The sequence below is a fragment of the Pinus tabuliformis genome, chromosome 8 (assembly GCF_031772625.1).
Source record: "Pinus tabuliformis cultivar Carrire ecotype Pingquan chromosome 8, CPIR1, whole genome shotgun sequence".
Taxonomy (NCBI): Eukaryota; Viridiplantae; Streptophyta; class Pinopsida; order Pinales; family Pinaceae; genus Pinus; species Pinus tabuliformis.
In genome coordinates, this window is record NC_142294.1 from 1,424,888,559 (window position 1) to 1,424,906,494 (window position 17,936).

The window sequence follows — 17,936 nt, forward strand, 5'->3', positions numbered from 1 at the left end:
CAATGCATGCTGGAAGGGGATTAAAGAGAAAGGGCATGAAAGAGAATGCATGCTTGAAGGGAATTCTGTTAGGAGATTTTACCTTTTGTTTCAATGTGTTGATGCCTGTGAGACCTGGAAGGATATGGCTATATATATCCCAGCATAAACTGGTTTTTATGTCAATGAGTAGTTTAAAGGGAGTGATTTCTCCTACGGGAAATGAATTCCTTGCCCATCCTTTAAATCCTTCCTCTCTGGTTACCTTTATATTGTCTTGAAATTCGTTTCTTTGCGGGTACCTGCGTATTATCTTGAAATTGCATTCTGTTACTGTTCAATCTCGTTTCTTGCTCTCCAAAATAGAGAAGGCATAATTTCTTTTTCATTATTTCTCTATTGGAGAGATGCTTCGGAGAAATTTGATGATCGTGGAAGATTTCACTGCAAATCTAAATGGCATAGTATCAAATTTGATGTTCTTAGTGAAATCTTTGGAAATTTAAGTAGAAATTTATATGGTTTCTTGCATCTCGGGTTTGAAAGAAGTTTCAACACTGCAGTGTGAAGAAATCTGTGATATCGGTATTTTTTTGTTGAAAACGAGTTGATGTTTGAACTTTGAATCTCAAAATGAGAAAAATAATTTAGTAAAGCTGCTTAACCCTGTTTATGTTTGCAGGAATACGTATATAACAGGCTGCAATTCAGGTACGCTTTAAAGTTTCATGCGACGTCTGTTTAGCTTTATAATTTTCTTTGGTTATGGCTTCTATTTGTTTTTATTCTGTTGATTGATTCCTGGGATAGAAATTCAGCAATGGTTTACCCTTACCGGGGTTCGGTGTTTTCATTTTTTTTGCAGCTATGGATGGTATTTCACTTTTGTACAAGGTTTCGTGTACTTGGTTCTTATTTATTTGCAGGGCTTCAGAGTAAAGCACATCGTAAATCCATGGAAAACATATGTGAAACTCTCTGCTGTTCTTATGGGATCCCATGGACTGACCAAAGGATCCCTTGCTTTTCTTAATTATCCTGCTCAGCTGATGTTCAAATCTACAAAGGTAGGTATCTGCAAAACACAATTTTGCTTTAAAAGGCAATGATGATAGAGGAGTATAACTCAAGATCATGGTCTTCACATTCAAAACAGGCAGCCATTTACAGTTATTTTGATTATTTAATGTGTTTTGCGAATTTGGGTACTCTTTTTTTAATCTGTACTCGATTCAAAATATAATGGTATGCTCCAAATTTGAATATTATTGCTGGATTTTGTTTTGAGGACCTCTGTATCTGTTCTGTGACGGATAAAATCTCAGACATCAATTAGAGCTGAATTTATTTACCTTTGATCGAATTGATCAGGTTCTACCGGTGATGGTGATGGGAGCTTTTATACCTGGGCTGAAGCGGAAGTATCCTGTGCATGAATATGTTTCTGCTGTACTTCTCGTAGTCGGTTTAATCGTTTTCACGCTCGCAGAAACCAGCGGATGGTTGCAGCGGATGCGCAGAGTAGGCGTAGAGCAGGTTGCAGAGGATATGCAGAGCAGGATGCAGAGGTTGTTAGCAGCGGATGCGGAGAGCAGGTTGCAGAGGAATCCACGTTCGAAAATGAATTTTAATGAAATGGGCGCGAGGGAAGGGTTTCAAATGAAAATGGGTCCCGGTGCGCTGACGTGGATGGCGGTAACGGAGGGACGGGGCGGGCCCTCGTTGGTGGGTCCCGGGTATGTCACCGGAAACGCGAGGTCGCCCGCCGGAGTTATGTATGCCATCCCAAGCTTGTGCACCACATACATAGATGGCAAAGGCATTTATGACTCAATATATGGCTGGTTAGCCCTTGCCGATCCCTAGAGCATATCGACACAGAGACGTGAAAGGCAATAACTCGAGGAACACCCGTTAAAAAAACATTTCATCAAATTTTAAATTGGCCCCCTATGTTGAGATCAGAATTCAACCCTGGGAATTATGCATATTATGGACTTATTGTGAGGCACGTGTCTCCTTGGACGTATGTCATGGTGTCTCCTTATAATGAAGATTTAATTCAGTTTACATTCAATTCATTCTCTATTTTGAAAAGGAGATTCATATGACTTTATAGTATTTTCATTGCAATTCATTAAACTTTAAACTTCATTAGATTTAAAATTTTGTTATTCTTTTTTCCATAATGATGTTTAATTTAGATCAGGTTATTTCCCATGTCAGATATAACTATCTGAAGTTTGTGTTAAACTCAATATGGGATAGAAATTGATTAAAGTCTGAATATTAAATAAAATGATCTGAGGCGAACATAGCCGCATTATTGTTAATTGTTCGGATTAAGTCATCTAATATTATTGGATGGCCATTACGCCATACTTTACTTCGACAATCGCCGCTCAGTTTGCTTTATTGTGAAGGTTGCTTATAAGTAAGCATTGCTTTATTTTTGAAGGTTTATACCTTCGTTGTAACTTTGTCATTCATTCCAATAAATTTAAGAAAAAATAATAAAAATAAAGCAGGTTCGCTTATGGTCATTTTATGGGGATGGTACTAACAACAAAACTAGGGCACTCCTATGTTCTGAACAATATGAGCCTACAGAAACTTATTCAATCATTATGAGCATCGGACAAGCTTATGTATGATTACATTTAAAAATTGAAATATAGATATGTATGGGAAGAATAAGAATATGATAATGAATACGTATTGGAAGAATAAAATTAGGACAAGGAATACAAATGGCCCTCAGAAAGAAATACGAATGGCAGTGTGAGAATGAAATCCGTATCCTCTTTCTAAGAAAATGGAGGAAGCTTGAAATACATGCGGGAGAATGAATGTTAAACAGTGGGCGCCAATGTTTCAGTATGGTCTCGCTCCAACATAGTTTCCAGGAGGGTAGTAATTGCAAGTGATGAATGTGTCACCACTGTTACATTTGATGATGGCACATCCAACGTTAGTTGTCGTTCTCCAGACAATCTGAGTGTAGTGCGTGCAGTCCTGACCAGAGCTGCAACTATTATTTGCATAATTATACCACTTCTTTTCATCCACCCATGCACCCACTGCCTCTGTAGCGTTCCAGCCTCTGCCGCTCCCCCAGAATATGTTCTCTCCGAACGGACCTCCGGAGTGCTCGAGGAGGCAATCCCCCCTCCTTTCCCTCGCGTACGTACGCGCATAAGATGTAAGTTTCACATCCCATTTCAGTGGAGGGACTCCCACTTGTTTTCTCGCCTCGTTCTGCGGAACCAGAAATCCTTGAATGGTTTCACTAATGTTCGCACCTGCTTCCGCAACCATTTGTAGGTTGCAGATTGCAACGATCAAGGCAGCTACTACAACCAGAAGACACGATGGCTGCCTCATTTTTATGGCAACAATAACAAGGTAGCCGCTAATACTCGACAGATGTAGCCTCGATACTGTTTCCGAAATTGCAGAGCAAACACTTCGCTAGCTGGCTAAAGAAAATGCTTTTGAGATCTGCCTACACTTAGCTTGTTTATATACTGTTTAGGAAGACAATCCACAGAAATCCAAGACAGATTTGTAATAAGAGAGAAGGGGTCGATAACTAGTAGGTGGTGGCGCAAACGTAAGCTGTAAAATACAAGGGGTAAGCTATCGCAGACATCGGATCCTCCCAACAGCAAAATGTAAGGGATAAAGACAGACAGATAGATATGCATGGCTGCCTCATATTATTTTTTATTTGAACTTCGAGAACAGGCGGCAGGAACACACTTTGCTTATGCACGTGGAGTAAAGACCAAAATATGCACGAGATGAGAACGCCGGCGTTGTTGTTTGGCATTGTTTGAAAGACACACCAGTCACAAAAGACGCGCAGTGCCCCGACATAAGCCGCGTCTACAATTTGCGAAGGAATCACAAACCGCAGTTTGACCTCGGCGGACAGGCAACTCAGCTATCATTTAAGTAATAATTCCCGAAATACAAGTAGGTCGATCTAGGCCAACAGGCAACTGACTTCACGCAGAAATCTCTTAAGTAATAATTCCCGAAATACAAGTAGGTCGATCTAGGCCAACAGGCAACTGACTTCACGCAGAAATCTCTTAGAATTGATAAGGTGCTTCGCTAGGCTTTTTAGGCAGTTGGAAAAGTTTGGTTGCTATTCTCTGTTTATTCATCATTGTTATTTTAAACAAAATTTTAGGAAAATTTATTCAAAGAAGATTTTAGGAAAATTATGGTACAGGGAAGGAATTACTTATTGATATCCCTTAAGCCGTATATTTTTGTCAAATGTCTTTTAATCTTGAATTCTTAAAAATAAAAACAATTATAAAACATACTACAAACTTCCCTAAATTTTATAAATAAACCAAAAATAAAAAGTAATAATAATTAATTAAAACACCTTCAATTTTATAAATAAACCAAAAATAAAAAGTAATAAAAATTAATTAAAGCACCCTCAATTTTATAAATAAAACAAAAATAAATAAATAAATAAAAATTAATTAAAACACCCTCAATTTTATAAATAAACCAAAAAATAATAAATAATAAAACTTAATTAAAACATTTTATGAGGATGACATAAACTGCACTGTAATCAAATATTTTCATATAAAATACTCAATGAAAAACATACTTGTAATCAAATATTCTCATATAAAATACTCAATGAAAAACATACTTGCTTTTCTAGTTGATAATCAATTAAAAATTTACGTGCCTTTTTAGTTAAAAAAATGTTATTAATATTTCTTTACATTTTAATTAATTAATTTTAATATACTAATTTTAATATTAATTAATTTTAATATTATATTCTCGCTAAAAATAAAATTAACTTAAAACTACATTTAAATATAGCTAAAAAAATTCACTCAAAACTATATTTAAATATTTATTATTGACCATGTTATAAGAAATTATTTTAAAAAAGTCAAAAAAATCTTATAAATATAAGTTGGATAGTTTTTGTTTTTTATTGTGTTTATATTTATTTAGTTTAGTGAATTGTTGATTTTTTTTGGTTTTGTACAAATGTCAGGCATCACCTCGCCATTTCCAATATGAAATCAAAATGACTAAATACTCACATGGCTAATTTGCCTAACAAATTGACAAATTGTCTGTGTCATAGATAGAGGATTTGCAAGCTCCCTTAATTTGTTATATGTTTGGAAATTGTGAAGAGATAGATGACTACATTTTCAATAGTTTCATGAAGGATAATAAACTATGAGACAAAGAAGTGATGTTATCTAAACAATCTAATAAGAATAGGGGTATACATTAAGCACCATGCAATATGCCAATGATTGGATTACTACTTTTTCATATCTTTATCATCATGCTCAGTATTCTTAAACTTGAGGAGTTAAGATTGGTTACTAGAGGAATGCTTAAAAATTGATTGTGATGGTTTTTGGAGGTTGAAAGAGTGGAGAATAGAAAGAAAAAGTAGGATGGGAAGAAAAGAAAGTATAAAAGAAGACAACATGTAGGAAGAAAGGAGAGAAGGAAAAAGAAAAGGGTGGAAGTATACATGGTTTCTACTCCTGTGAGAAAAGGTAATAAAGAGTGGTAAGGATATAAAATAATGTCACCAAGGTACAACTAAAAAATATGACAATAGTTAAAGGTTAAAAATTAACTTAAAAAATAATTTTAAATAAGTTTATTTAAATATTCATTAAATAAAAAAATGCCCCAATATATTGATATAAAATAATTTTAAATTAATTTATTTAAATATCCATTAAATAAAAAAAGTGCCACAATATATTGATATAAACATGAAATTGTTACCACTATAATTTACCAAAAATAATTAAAACCTAAAATTAGTTTTTTAAAATATTAAGTAAAGTATCCTTAAAAACATAAGCTTTGTGAATTATTATAAAAGAAATATAAATAAAATATCAAAATTTAAAAAGTTTATTTGTAATTAATTTTTTTAATTGATTTGTATTTTATAAATAAGATTTGTATTTATTTGTATTAAAAGGTTTTTTAACTATTCTAATAATTTCCAATTTTAAGATTTCAATTCTAGCATACCTTATAAATACAATTATTTGTCTTACTTACATTATTGTTCTAAACCTAATTGAATTCAACCATAGCCAAACTAAACTAAATTAAAAAATGTATATATAGAAATTTAAATAATTTATTTATTTTGAGAAAATTGATAATCTTTTATCATAAAAATTACTATTGTTGTTTTTATTATTATCCATTTTCATTTTCAATTTGGATATGAACTCACTCTACTCCAAGCTCTCTTACGAAATTCTTGAATGTTATACCATGAGAATCTATTATTATTGAGACTCCTTTCTTTTTTCGAAGGGATTTAAACATGTTGAAATCACGTCTAATTACCGAGTTATGTTTCAAGGCAAGTTCCTGAGTAGCCTTAAGGGAATCTAGGAAGGGATCCTTAAAACATGGGTTGGTGGGTCTATAAGCACTTGAGCAAGCGACCCATAAGCTAATTGAGACGGTTTGAATGGTCAAATGTCGCGTTATGATGGCTAATACAATGTCTTGGTGTTGGAAAGGCAGAGGAGAAAAAACACAAATTCACCCAAAACACACGAGCTACGGCTCATGTATTGATCACACAAAACTTGATACTTACAATGATCGATGAAGGGTATTTAACCTTTTCCAACTAGCGACTTGCCTAAAATATCTTACATGAATCCACACACTAAAAGTCATCTATTACTTAACTTGACTGGACTCAACACTCCAATACTCAACACTCAACGATTAACTAACTCTCTAGTTTTAGCCAACTCCTCATGTGGGAGTAATTAGCTTATTTTAACACTCCCCCTTAATTATGACTGCTAAACTAAACATGACTCATGACAACTCAAACATGCCTGCTGGTGTATGTCTCAGCTAGCCTTACAACACCCAAGTTTCTTCTATGAAACTCAAACACATCTTTTGCTAATGATTTAGTAAATATATCAACCAATTGATCACTAGATTTACAAGGTTTCAAGTGAACTTCTCCATTGCTCACAAGTTCTCTAATAAAATGATATCTAGTATCAATATGCTTTCTCTTATGATGAAACACATTATCCTTAGACAGTGCAATCATTGAGGTGTTGTCACAATATATTGATGTTGATCCTTTTTGTTTATGCTTGAGTCTATCAAACACTCTTCTTAACCACACTACTTGACATGCTGCTGATGTTGCTACTACATATTTTGCTTCTGCTGATGAAAGTGTCACAATGGGTTGCTTCTTAGATGCCCATGAAATCATGCCTGAACCAAGATGGAACACATAACCGGAAGTTCTCTTCCTATCATCCAAACTTCCTACAAAATCACTATCTATGTATCCAATCAAATCCTTCTTTTATGTGCTTGCATACATTATGCCAAAATCTCTAGTTCTTGTTATGTATTTCAAAATTCGTTTTCCTGCACTCTAATGTGTGTCTTTTGGAGACTCCATAAATCTGGAAATCAAACTCACTCCTTGCATAATATCTGGCCTTGTAGTTGTGAGATACATGAGGCTGTCAACCAATCTTTTTAATAGAGTTGGATTGACATATGATCCTTCATCATCCTTGCTTAACTTTGTACTTGTTGCAACTGGTTTAGGGACAGGTTTACAATTTTCCATCATGAATCTTTTCAACAAATATTTGGCATATTTATTTTGAGAAATAAAAATTCCTTTATGAGATTACTCAACTTCTATGCCAAGAAAATATTTCATGAGACCAAGATCTGTCATCTCAAATTCTTTCATCATGGCTCCTTTAAATTCATCTAACTCAAAATTACCTGTAAAAATCATGGCATTAACATATAAGAAAACAATCAAAATATTTACGTGCTCATTTACCTTTGTGTACAAGGTAGGTTCAATTTTACTTCTGCAAAATCCATTCTTGATCATGTAGTTCTCAATTCTACTAACCAAGCTCTAGGAACTTGCTTCAGTCCTTAGAGCGCTTTCTACAACCTATAAAATTTCTCTCTGTTACCTTCAACTTCATATCTTCGAGGCTGCTGCACATGAATTTCTTCTTCTAGAATTCCATTCAATAAGGCTAATTTCACATCCATCTGATATACTTTCCACTTGTTCTGAGTTGCTATGGCTCGAACTTCTCTTACAATATCCAATCTAGCCACTAGAGCAAACGTTTCTCCAAAATCTATTCCCAGTTGCTGCTAGAATCCTTTTGCTACAAGTCATGCTTTAAATCTGTCAATTTCACCTTTCTCATTCAATTTTGTCTTTTACACCCACTTCACACTAATGGGATTTTTTTCCTTTGGCAAATCAACCAAATCCCATGTATCATTATTTTCAATAGCTTCAATTTCTTCATTCATGGCTTGCACCCAATTTTCATCTTTGATCGCTTCTTCAAATGAGGAAGGTTGGAATGAAAACAATGCAAAGTGTGAACTAACATCCAAATCATGATAAATATCTTTCGAACTTCTCACCTTTTTCTTACCATTTCTTCATTCATCACTTGATTGATTGTTGGGATTATCTCTATCTGCTAATCTGCTTGAAGATCCATGCTGCTCTAAAAATATTGGATTCCTTATTGGTGTGTCTCTATTTGGTGTCTTCAATTGTGATTCTTGCTGCTCCTTTTCTTGCTACATCATCTTCTTCCATCAATGACACTTATGCATCAACTATTTTGTCTGTACTATCATTCCACGACTCTTGTTCTTCGAACATAACATCTTTTCTAATTATGGTCTTCTTTGTGATAGGGTTATACAATTGGTAAGCTTTTGATTGCTCACTATAACCAGTAAATATGCATTTTCACTTTTATAATCCAATTTTCCTCTTCGCTCCTTTGGTACATGTGCATAAGCTACACATTCAAATACTCTGAGATGAGATATGCTGCAAGATATACCTGACCATGCTTGTTCTGGTACTCTGTTCATCACACTCTTTGTAGGAGATATGTTGATCACATAAATAACATATGCAACTGCTTCTGCCCAATACTCATTAGACAAGCTTTTGCCTTTCAACATGCTTCTTACCATGTTTATAATGGTTCTATTATTTCTCTCTGCTACACCATTCTGTTGCGGTTTGTAGCTGGTTGTAAACTATCTTCAGATTCCATGTTGTTTTAAGTAATCATGGAATGCCTTTGAGTCATATTCTTCACCATGATTTGACCTCAATACCTTGATCTGTTGATCACTTTGGTTCTTTGTTAAGGCTTTGAATTCCTTGAACTTTGCAAAAGTTTTAAACTTTTGCTTCAAGAAGTAAACCCAAGGCTTTTGGCTATAGTCATCAATGAAAGTGAGGAAGTAACAACTTCCACCAATCCATTGTGTCCTCATAGGTCTGCACAAGTCTGTATGCACTAGACCAAGAGGTTTCTTTTCTCTGTATGCAAGTCCCTTTGGAAAACTTTCACGGTGTTGCTTTCCCAAGATGCAACACTCACAAGTACTAGAAGGTTATTTGATGCGAGGTAAACCTCTCACGATATGTTTCTGCTGCAATAATCTGAAGCCAGAAAAGTGTAAGTATCCAAACTGAAAGTGTCATAACTAATAATCATCAGAACATGCAACTGTAAAAGAACTGAACTGATCATTGTAGTTCCTAATTAGAAGAAAGAGTTTGTTCCTCATCATCTGAACCTTCTCTATCAGTTGCTTACTTGGAGGCTTGTCATATATAAGACATTCTTGACCTTGAAAGATAACTTTGTATTCTTTTTGTTTCAATTGACCAACACTTATCAAATTATGTTTGAGACTAGGAACATAATATGCCTCTCAGATTGTCTTCGGCTCCCCCTGCTTGGTCAGAATGTTGACCACTCCTTTGCCATCTACTTCCACAGTCTTATCAGTACCCAAATTTACTTATGTTTTCACAGATTGATCTATATTGGCAACCAAATTCTTGTTGTCTGTCATGTGGTTACTACAAGCATTGTCTAATAGCCACACACTAACAGAAGGTTGATGCATGATATGACAAGCTATGAACATGGAGTTAGTACTCTCTGTCATGACATTAGATCTCTGGTTCCCTTTATCAGCTATCTTCCTCCTGTAATAACGAGCATAGTGACCAAATTTACTGCAATAATAACATCTCGCCTTCAATTTGTCAACTATTTGATTATTTTTGAAGTTTATGTAGTTGCTTCCACTTTCATGTTCATTTCTTCTAGGCCATCTCTCTGACCACCATATCTTCCACCTCTTCCTCTGCGTCTTGATCTACTTTTGCCTCGACCTTTGTCTCTTGAAATAGAAACCTGACTTTTGAAAGCGGTCTCTAAAGTGGAATCCTTATTTCTTTTTATCCTTACCTCATGTGATAGAAGTAATCCCATCAAATCATCAACTGTCAATGATGCCAAATCCTTGGCTTCTTCTATGGTTGTTACCACAACATCAAATTTGGTAGACAAAGACCTGAGGACCTTCTCAACCACTGTTTGATCTTTAATTTCTTTACAATAAATATTTAACTGATTTACGATAGTTATGGCCCAATTCATGAAAGAATCAATGTCCTTTGTCTCCTTCATCTGTAGAATTTCAAAATCTCTCCTAGTATTATGCAACTTAACAGTATTGACTTTGGCCATATCTTTATAGTTTGTCGCCAGGGTATCCCATGCTTCCTTTTCTGAAGACGTGATCATAATCTTCTAGAACACTACTCGGTCCACTCCCTACAGAATAAGATACAATGCTTGTGCATTCTAATTCTTGTTTTTCTTCCATTGTTCCCTCTCTGTATTTTTGAGAGCTCATTCTGCGGCTTCATCCTTAGGTTCTAAAAAACCAAGCTTAACATAATCCCAAACATCATGAGCTTGCAAAGTGGTCGTCATCTTAATGACCTGCACATCATAATCCTTCCCTGTAAACAGTTGTAAGTAGCGCTGAAATTTTGAGAAAATCATTATTCGTCAAAAATATCATTTTTAAAAAACCCTAAAATTTCTCCTTTAATAAACTTTTTCAAAAATACACCTTTCAATAAAACCCTAAGATTTTATTTTATATGTAAAAAAAAATTAAAACCACTTTTTCAAAGATTCGTTTCAAAAACCCTTTTGAAAAACTTTAATACATTGAAGCCCCTTATAAAATCAATCCTAAAAATAACCACTTTAATATAAAGCTTACGTGTCTCCTTTGACATATTAAAAGGGATTTTAAAAAGCCACTCACATAAACATGAATAGCACCACGTGAACTTGACTTCACAATTTAAAAATGAAACGTATGTTCTTTGGTTTATTAATGCTTCCATTGCGGTGATGGACAACGTGGTAAGGCCTTCCAGAGTGACTAACTTCCGCGTTAGTCATCTAACCCTACAAACACCAAAAGAACTCAAGTGTATGCAAATCGGAGTAAGTTTAAGACTTGTAACGCCGTTTTTGCTTACACTGGTATGCATTGTTACAGTATTAACAAAGAGAAAAATATATTTCTCCTCTTACACGGACTGTTAATCTGTTTTTCCGTTTTTGCTTACACTGGTATGCATTGTTACAGTATTAACAAAGAGAAAAATATATTTCTCCTCTTACACGGACTGTTAATCTGTTTTTCCTTATTCTGGTTAACTTTTTTTATACCAATTCGATGGAAAGGTGGAAGAAACAAAATAGAAATTCACTCAAAATACACAAGGTGCAGCTTTTCTATTAATCACATAAAACTTGATACTTACAATAAACATGAATAGTGTGTGAATCATGATATATGCCATGAATATCTAGATGGAATTTATGATTCTTTGTCAAACCACAAACCGTCATCCCTCAATCTGTTGTCACCTCTATCTCCTTCAACCAAGTCAAACCTCAAAACACGTTGCTTTTGTAGGAAGCGTGAGATAAGATGTATTCATTGCATGCTCAGGTGCCTGAACCTTCTAACGCCTCATATGCAAAATAGTGCCGATTTTTGTAGCACATCAATTGAAAATGAAAAAGGATATGCTATAACCGTGCACTTTTCTTTTTGTGCTTATATATTTCGCTTTTTTTCTCTAGACTGCTTTATTTGGGAGGATATAATGTCGGCACTATGTTATCCCATATATATTCTTTAACGATTACATTTGACACACCGGCTGAAATTCATCAGCTTCTTCACTCTTATTACAACACTTCCTTGACCTTCTATTAATAGTTTTCATCAACTATATACAAACAAGGTAAAGTGTAGGCAGATTTTAATATCTTTTCTTCAGCGAACAATTTCCTCTGCAGTTGTAGTATAGGATATTGCCATTGCATCTGTCCAAGCCTAGCCCTTACTTTGCCACTAATCAGGATTATTTTTCATCGTTATTGTTAAAATGAACAGGTTATTGTGTCTACTGGTTGTAGTCGTTGCCTTAAGTGTTGTAATGAGTAGCTTACACGTGGTTGCAGCAGGTACAGGTATTAGTGAAATGATTGAAGGATTTCTAGTTCCACATAACACGGCAAGGAGGCAAGTGGGAGTTCCTCCACTAAAATGGGATGCCACGCTTACAAAGTATGCGCGTACATATACAAGGAAAAGAAGGGGCAAATGCCTTCTCCAGCATTCTGAGATGCCATTCAGAGAGAACATATGCTGGGGAAGCAACAACCGTTGGGTTGCTACAGATGTTTTTGGTGCATGAGTGGATGAGAGGAAGTGGTGTAACTGTGCTAAAAATAGTTTTTGCTTGGGGCAAGGCTAAACCCACTACACCTAGATCGTTTGGAGAGCAACCACTAAAGTTGGATGTGCGGCCATCAACTATAAGAGAGGTGACACATTTATCACATGCAATTACTATCCCGTTGGCAAGTGTGTTGTTTCCAAATAATACTGAAACTTGGTGCCCACCATTTAGCATTCATTACCATTTTCCATTGCTCTGATTTCATTCTTTCACAATACCACCTATATTCATATTCTTCCATTACATATATATTTCATATTTTGGATGTAATTGCACATACCCTGATTGATATCTTATTGATTCACAATGTTTGGATGTAAGTTTTTCCATATAAGAGCCTCACATAATTTTCTAGTAGTTTATAAAACTCTTCATTTTTTATGGATCAAACTAAGACCATTAGTGCACCAGCTCGCATAATTTTATAGGCTCAATAAAACTCATCATTGATGGTTGATCAGACTAATGTGACCATTGGCTAACGTGCTCTATTATTAATTAATGAATTGAGAACTTATAATGACTTACGACATTAGTTATAGGTAATGCCTATAATTTACTCCAAGCTTAGCTTTCTTTCAAAAGTTTGAATTGATCTAACTTTGCACTAAATGTTTATGGTTTAAATTTGTATTCCAGGAATAATTTTCTCAATGGTTTTTTGTGACCGTATACCCAGATTTTAAATTACAATAAAATAAGATAAAAATATTTTTACACCAAATTTATTAAAAAATAATATTTATTAAAAATTTCTAGATAAAACTTAGATGTTTTTTTCAAAAGAAAAAACTAAAACATTTTCATTAAAAGCGAAATGTTTTACATATTCATATATCTTGAACATTTTGTATTGTGGACAATATCATAGTCATTCATCAATTGATAGACTAAGGAAAAACCCTTGTTTCACGACTGAAAAAACAAAGGAAGAAAATCTCCAACATCAAATAGAAACAAAGTTATGTTGCAAAAATAGACCATCAAGGGAAGCAAAAAGTGATATGGATGAAGATACATGACTAAGGTAGAAAACACGAATCGCCACCTCAAAGGCAATATGAAGGCCGAAGAAAAACTAGTGTGAGATCATAAATACACAAAGGATCCATCACTTCGAATGGATCCATCCACTATCTATTCAAAAAACATATAACCAGGAAAAAGAGATAGGACATGCTTGGAGAGGGCATCAGCTTCGACATTCTTCTCTTTATAGACATGTTGAAATGAAACCTTTGAAAAGAGAGCCTTAAGGTCTAAAATCTGTTGCCTTCAATTGAGAAGGGTTGGAATGTGGAAGAAAAAATAGTCTTGTATCCAATAAATCATGGAAATGGAGTTCCCGACTATCAAAATACTACCAATGCTAAGCCATTGAGCCACATGTAATGCTCCCCATAATTCCAACATATTAGCCTTGCATTTGTTTCCCAGACTGCTGAACCATCTAAAGCAAAATGATAGAAGAGATTCAATATGGAGAGAGACTTCAAACCGACAATGCCCATTAGCAGAGGCCCCATCAAAGAAACAAATAGTAAAGGTGTTAGTGAGATCAAAAAAAAAAAACAGACCAAGAAGAAACCTTAGGGGACCATGGCCCCACCTCCATGAGATATGCCACAATATGGAGGGAAATAAAAAAATGCATAAGTGGAGGATCCTTCAAATATGTAAGAATTTTGAGCACTCCAAATACCCCAGAAGACATAGAGTGGAACTGCTCTATAATCTCAATTTTATCATTCCCGAGAACTTATGCAAGATACCACATAAGTATGGTCCATTTCAAATTGTAATCCCAAGAGCAAAATCACATGTTTCCAAACGTCCTGGGAAAATGGGCAAAGGATGAATACATAGAAACAATCCTCTCTCACTAACTTACAAAGCGAACATCTACCAGGGCTTTTAAAATCGTTCTTCAAAAGGAAATCCCAAGTGAGAATACAGTTGTGGAGGATTAACCAAGTAAACCACAAGATATTAAGTGGGACCTCCCAGCTCCATAGAATATCAGTAATATCAACAAAGGGGAGGGATAATGAGCAGGATGTAATGTGCTCATATGCTTTCAAAGCTACAATGCAACCCTCAAATAATTTTCCACCCCACACATCTATTTGGCCGAGTGGAAAAGGAGATGTCAGACTAACAAATATTTCCTCTGTAGATTTCCCATCTGGCCATGATAAACGTTGGAATCCCAAGATCACATGCATGTGGAAATGAAATGGAGGATTGAGGCAACAATTGTCCCCTCCCAATTCTGGCCAAATTGCTTAGCCTCGACAGGATGAGGAAGTTGATTAATGGGGTTGATAGAATATGAATTCCTGAAATAAATTTGATGGCATCTAATCCCACTTGAATTTTTTGCCCATCCCCAATGCCCCAACACATATTGCTTCATAATCATGGAATTATAGTCCTTACACTTCTTCAAATGGCAGAAATGCAAGATTTGAATGGTGTTCCTACCAATATCGTCAACTCCATATCACCCTGGGGAATGTACTTGGCCATCATGATGGATTTCCATATACCTCTTTCCCTAAAAAATTTCCATAAACTGGTCGTCAGGAGCACATAATTTAAGATTTTGATGTTCTAGATTCCCCAACCACCTTTGTTTACAATTCTAGAAATTAGGTTTAGCCCAATAAGAGAGACCTTTTTATGGGGACCAAATCTAGACCACACAAAAATTGCTACAATAGACTCAATCTTTTTCATGATAGTGTGTGGAATTTAGGAAATTTTCATCCTAAACACATGGATTCCTTGAAAAACTTCTCGGACCATGATTAAATTGCCTCCCATTGATATCCATTTATGGTCCCATCTGAGAAAAGTCCTCTCACATTTTGCAATGACCTAATCCCAATCTGATATTTTATGATTGTTTGGTTTCAAGATGCATCCTAAATATTTAAATCTCTGAGATAAAGATTGAACCCTCACCTCAAACAAGGATGTTATTCCTTTTAACTCTGACAAGTCTCCCCCATCCGAAATAAGCTCAATTTTTTTACTATTTATGCAGAGACCAAAGGCCCTATGGAAATTTTGAAAAGTCTTATGAAAGGATTTCTATTCAGTGAGTTTAGCCTCTCCTACGCAAACAATATCATCAACAAATAATAAATGCAATAATTGACTATTTCTAGAAATCATGCATCCCTTAATCACACCTAATTCCATCATAGCCTGTAGTCCTCTGTTGAAAGCATACATGATTAATGTAAATAATAGAGGGGATAATGTGCATCTTTGTCTCAGCCCTCTGCCCATTTTGAATAAATTTGCGGGCTCCCCATTTATAAGAACCTCCATTGAAGCCAACGAAACACATCCCATTATCCATTGAACATGCCTATGCCTGCAACCAATATTATAGAGAATTATTGTGAGGAATTCTAGTCAACAAAGACATATGCCCAGTTCAGATCAATTTTCATAATACATGAATTTTACTTCCTCGATTTAATCGAGTGGATATATTCTTAAGAAATATCCACAACATTTTAAATTCTCTCGTTACACAAAAAACTAAATTGCTCAAATGAAATATGGGGAGAAATGATCTTTTTGACACGATTCACAATGAGTTTAGACATCATTTTGAAGACAAGTTTACATAAATAGGTTGGCCTATAATTTGAAAGAGACTTAGAATTCACAATCTTAGGAATTAGATTTAGGAAGGTCAAATTGATTGCACCTAGAATACGTCTAGTTGTTATGACTTCTTCCACCATCCTCACCAAATCCGACCCCATTAGGTCAAAAAAATGGAGAAGAGAGTCGGTTGGCCAGCCATCAAGCCCAGGGCTCTTGTCCTTGGCCATATCCTTGAGAGTTTGGTGTAGCCCCTATTCTATGATCTAGGCATCCATCAATGTTGAGTCCTCCTCAATGACCCAGTTCGAGAATCTGTTACAAAATTCCATTTTTTAGCCATATAATCTACTTCCTTTTCTTGGAATTGATTTTTGAAAAAAAGGAAAGCCGCCTATTTAATACCCTTAGGTTTAGAAATAATATTCCCTATCTTGTATTCAATAGCCCATATTGAGTTAATTTTTCTTCTTTTAGATGTAGCTCGATGGAAAAATTTGGTGTTACAATCTCCAACTTTAATCCATGTTAATCTTCTTTTTTGACGCCATTCTTCCTCTTGCATCTTTAAAATCGTGTCTTTTCTAGACACCAGTTCTAATATGGTCTAGTGTTGTTGTTCAAAGAAGAGGCGAGGGGGAATTGGGTATAGCCTAATAGAAATTTCCTGATTAATAGATATGAGTTCCTTTTTAAGCTCCAATCTATTATTTTTAACCCACTATTTGATGAATGTTTTCAAATGCCTAAGTTTATCCAATAAAATGGATATGGGATCATTTGTAATACAAAAAACTAGTTGAGACCATGATTGAAAAATGAGATCCTGAAAATCAAGCTCTTTGACCTAATTCAGATTGAACATGAATGGAATCTTAACCTCCCCCAATTCGTCCTTTCATTCCAAGACAATGGCATCATGGTCTAATATTTCTAAATAAAAAGACCAGGATTTAACATGTTTCAACCTTTTGTACAAAAAAGAATCCTCCAAGAATCTGTCAATTCTTTTCACAATGCTCTCTATCCCCATCCTCCAATTATGCCATGTAGGCCCCAAAGGTACAGGGACAATGTCATGGAGAGCCTTTTTGTCAAGGAGACTAGAGAAAAACACAACTAAGGGGTCCAAATTGTCTTTGTGTCCCAAACACTCTCCAACATTCAGTGTAAAATTGAGATCCCCTGCCACTATCAAAGAATGTAATTTCAGTAAGCCAGATACATCAAGTAGATCCCAATAAAACTTATGGCTAGAGTATGGTATGTATAGGTTTAAAATGTGGAGTCTACAATTGCAGTCACCACTATGACTTGATAAAATTATTTCAGACTTTAATCTATAGGCCTAAAAAGTAAAATAGGAAGGGTCTCAGATGGCAGTGAGCCCCCCACCCCCCGAATTTCCACTAGAATTAGAAGCACATCCATGCCATGATGGAAAAATGATGCGGAAGATATCCAAATCTTTCTCCTTTGAACACATCGTTTCTTGAAGTAGTACGATAGATGGAGCATTTGATCTTATATGGTATTTGAGGAATATTTTGTTGGGGTAGATCCTAACCCTCACAAATTAAGGGAGATCAAC

General features: G+C 35.1%; 1 pseudogene; it reads right to left on the minus strand.

Annotated features, from left to right (window-relative positions):
• Positions 1-2,853: 2,853 nt before the first annotated feature.
• On the minus strand, positions 2,854-3,363 carry LOC149240960 (pathogenesis-related protein PR-1 pseudogene; annotated as a pseudogene).
• Positions 3,364-17,936: the final 14,573 nt, after the last annotated feature.